Raw genomic sequence first — 4829 nt, forward strand, 5'->3', positions numbered from 1 at the left:
AATTATTGAATACGATTAAAATCAAGAGTAAGATGACCAATTCAGTTTTAATATTTGAGTGGGTCCTGAGCCCCTCTGTAGTGGAAAAAGTGACCCCTAAGGTCAAAAAGGTTACAACCTTTGATTTAAATTGTTGGAGTTCAGCTACTTTTGATAAGAATGTGATTATGTAAAGAATGTGACTCATACAGTGTGTTGTACTGACAAATATATAAATACTATCAAGTTCTCAAGAGTAATTCTAGTCAGGATGGTTGCTTAAAAATCCTGTCCCCCAGGAGGGTCATGACAGAAAATAATTGATCAGCACTGATCCAAAACATGATAATCGGTTGAAGATGCTTTATCTTCAATCCAAAAGGCGACTTCAGTTCTAAATTGCCTTTTAATGGTCTCTGGTGGGTGTGTGCCTAGTTGTCCTCCTCTTGTTTAGACTTGATTTTTCATAGCGTATAACGATAATCTTTGAGTGAAATCTAGCAATATTTGCAACTCTCATACTGACACAAACATGCTTGTAAAATTGTAAGTAAGTAAGTACATTTTATTTATTAGGCGCTTTTCACACATACAAATCACAAAGTGCTGGACAAAACATTGGTAAATTAAAACAGATCATTTTAAACAACAAGGGCAAATTCATGAAAAGGATAAAATGGACAAAAAAGCCACTCCTCGGACCATTGCCAGATGTTTTGATGGCTCTTTGCTCGAACTTTGTTAAGCATGCGTGCAGGAAGGAAGCTAGCATTTAACGGTGTGCCTGTATCACATTTCTTCCATCAAAGAGGAGCTCTGTGTTGGGGCAGGTGTGGTTGAAAAAGTTGTGGTTGAAAAGGGAAGGCAGCCAACCAATAAGAGACCAAACCTCATAAGAGCTGTCCTTAAAACAATAATCCTGCTTCCACCCTCCTTTCAGCCCTTCATTCCAGGGGACACTCCCATCTTTCCTGCATCAGCACATTGTAAAGGCAGATGAAATATGTGGAAACAGTATTTCTATGTCAGACCAACTTAGGTATTATCTATAATGAAATTCAGCAGCGGGTGATGCATTTCGTACCTGGGACCTTTTAAGTGAGGATCCAACCGACGCTTAATCCATTGCCTCATACCACCGCGATCCCGTCACAATTCTAAAAAATATCGATAACATACAAAACCGCAAAAGAACAATGCGTAAAATTACCAAAACTGCACAGAATTTTGCATATTAACACTTTGTCTTCCAATGCATGGTTTTACATTTCTGTGAGTAACTTTAAGCGCTTCGTAACCTGCAACGATGATCACCATTGTTTTCCCAGTAACAAGTAATCTAATTACTTTTATGCACGTTACTTATAATGCCATTACTGATTCGTTTGATGTAACGTGGCACGCTACTATTGATGCGGACAAGACAGCTTTACCCCGGATGTCCCTTGGATGCATAACAGCAGCCATCCGTTGTCCGCTGTGCAGTGAAATAGCGCAGACTTTTACGAGATCTCGCGAATCCGCACGTAATCACGTGATAAGAGGAGTTGTACTAAAGCGAACCACAGACAGTTTATTCTGTCATTCCAGAGGAGCAATACCTACCCCCCATTGGTGGACAAGGAGAGACACAGCCAGCTCTGTTAACTATCGATAAAAAAATAATTCAGTCAACAATCTCCTTCCAGTCCGCAGACTACCAATGCTGCGCTTAAACAGACAATTAGCGCGCCCCTGCTGACCTCAAGCTACATTTGGCAACAGGCAGCACCTTTTAAAAGCAAACACTTACACACTTTTACCTCATGAAACATCTCTCAAATGCATGCACCATTGATTGATTGATTGATTGAAACTTTTATTAGTAGATTGCACAGTACAGTACATATTCCGTACAATTGACCACTAAATGGTAATACCCGAATAAGTCCACGTAAATCAATTCATGGTAAAATACATGAACGTTTAAAAAAAAAAAAAAAATTTAAAATAAAAAATACATCAAAGGAGCTGTTTGCAACTTGCTCACGTTCGATTTTTCAAAGCAAAAAATATAACAAAAACACCACCGGCTAGCTTTTGTTACCATTAGTGGTTTAACACTACACATGTTCTAAAACTGTTTATATTTTTCACAATTAATAAGTTTTCATAATACTTTATTTTTTTTGTCCAGAAAAAATGTAATTGGTGTATACGGCTGTTACTCACCCTGTCTCGTCAAGACGTACGCACAGGGAGCGCGTGCACACACATTACAACAGTCCAAGAGAAGCAACCAACAATTTGCAGTCATGTTGTTGTTGTTACGATAGAATGTACAGTGCATCCGGAAAGTATTCACAGCGCTTCACTTTTTCAACATATTGTCATGTTAGAGCCTTATTCCAAAACGGAACACGTATATTTTGGTCCACCCCATAATGACAATGTGAATTTTTTATTTTTTTTGTTATTCATTGTATCCCATTGGGTTGAGTTTTTTTCTTACCCTGATGTGGGATCTGAGCCGAGGATGTCGTTGTGGCTTGTGCAGCCCTTTGAGACACTTGTGATTTAGGGCTATATAAATAAACTTTGATTGATTTTTACTAAATAATTAAAAGAATTGCACGTACATAAATATTCACAGCCTGTGCGCAGTACTTTGTTGATGCATCTTTGGCAGCAATTACAGCCTCAAGTCTTTTTGAATACAATTCCACAAGCTTGGCACACCTATCTTTGGCCAGCTTCGCTCATTTCTCTTTGCAGCACCTCTCAAGCTTCATCAGGTTGGATAAGAAGTGTCTGTGCGCAACCATTTTCAGATCTCTCCAGAGATGTTCAATTGGATTCAAGTCTGGGACATTCACAGAGTTGTCTTGACACCATTCCTTTGATATATTGCTGTGTGCTTAGGGTTGTTGTCCTGCTGAAAGTTCAAGAGCGCTCTGGAGCAGGTTTTCATCCAGGATCTCATTGCTGTATCTATCTTAGTCTAGTCAGGGAGGTGACCAAGAACCCAATAGTCAATCTGTCTGAGCTATAGCTCTGTGGGGGGAGGAGGTCCTTCCAGAAGGACAACCATCTCTGCAGCAATCCACCTATCAGGTCTGTATAGCATAGTGGCCAGACAGAAGCCATTTCTTAGTAAATAGTTTGCCAAAATGCACCTGAAAGACTCTCAGACCATGAGAAACAAAATTCCCTGGTCTTATGAGACAAAGATTGAAGTCTTTGGTGTGAATACCAGGTGTCATGTTTGGAGGAAACCAGGCCAATACCATCCCTACATTGAGGCATGGTGGTGGCAGCATCATGTTGTGGGGATGTTTTTCAGTGGCAGGAACTGGGAGACTAGTCAGGATAGAGGGAAAGATGAATGCAGCAATGTACAGAGACATGCTGAATGAAAACCAACTCTCCCATCCAACCTGATGGAGCTTGAGAGGTGCTGCAAAGAGGAATGGGTGAAACTGCCCAAAGATAGGTGTGCCAATCTTGTGGCATCGTATTCAAAAAGCCTTGAGGCTGTAACTACTGCCAAAGGTGCATCAACAAAGTATTGAGCAAATTGTGTGTGTGTGTGTGTGTGTGTGTGTGTGTGTGTGTGTGTGTGTGTGTGTGTGTGTGTGTGTGTGTGTGTGTGTGTGTGTGTGTGTGTGTGTGTGTGTGTGTGTGTGTGTGTGTGTGTGTGTGTGTTAAGAAAAAATATACTTTTGTCTATAGATTTTCTGAGGACAAAAATTAATTTATATATATATATACAGTATATATGTATTTATTTTATTCTTAAATAAGGCTGTAGCAAAACAAAATATGGCAAAAGTGAAGCACTGTAAATACTTTCCAGATGCATACTTTCCAGTACATGCAATGATAGCCCATGCCAACTATCCATATTGCTATTATTAACTAACACCCAAAACAAATGCGTGTGCTCGTGTTACCTACGCAAGTAGTTATGTCATTACGTCCTGGGAGACGTAAGAGGGCGGGATATAACGCTTAAAATACATTTGAAGATTAGCGCCCTTCCGAAATCTGTGTAAATGTTGCGAACAGCCCCTTTAATTACTCTCTTTGGTAATGTTTGACATATCTTAAATAATAACTCTGCAGTACTTCAATTTTTTGGGGGGGGAATGTAACAAGTAACAATAATTAATTACTTTTTAAAGTAATGCACATAACACTGGCGATCACTAGTTGAAACTTCCCAAAAATGTGGTGCTTACATTTTTATCCGATAACATGACAAAGTGTCAAACCAACCCTTCCCCAGGCTGGGACAAACAAGCCAGCTTTGGGGTTGGTCAACCTCGCTTTACGATGTCTAGCCTTTCTGGAGAAGTCGGCCTTGAAAAATGTATTCTTAAGAATGTTTGACACCAAGTCAATTTGCCTAAATAGTGCTAGTCTAAGCCTACATAAGAAAAACACATTTTTGATTCACTACCCTCCACTTTCATTTCCTACACTGGTCTGGCACTTCGGGGAATTCCATCCCCTTCTTTTTCCAAAGGTGGAGGTCTCCCGAATGTAACCATGCTGTCTGGCCCAGCTGAATATATTTACTTAGCGCTTGGAGAGCTCCAGCCACAAAAGCAGGAATGTGACTTGAAAGGGCCGCTTCCATTTTAATTTTTAACCCATAAAATAAACAGAGCAGCGCTGCAATTTTTTTGTGTGCAATTTTATGAATGGCTGCATTCATTCCAATACGGTCATCCAATCAGAAAATTAACTCCGCCGTAAAGACGTGCCCATTTAGAAATGTCAGTTGCTCACTGCACACCGATTGGCTCGTGGTGAGGAGAGGGGTGGGCTCTGATAGGTGGTATAAAGTGGTCTGTCGGGCAGTTGTC

The sequence above is a fragment of the Entelurus aequoreus genome, linkage group LG18, assembly GCF_033978785.1.
Source record: "Entelurus aequoreus isolate RoL-2023_Sb linkage group LG18, RoL_Eaeq_v1.1, whole genome shotgun sequence".
Lineage (NCBI taxonomy): Eukaryota > Metazoa > Chordata > Actinopteri > Syngnathiformes > Syngnathidae > Entelurus > Entelurus aequoreus.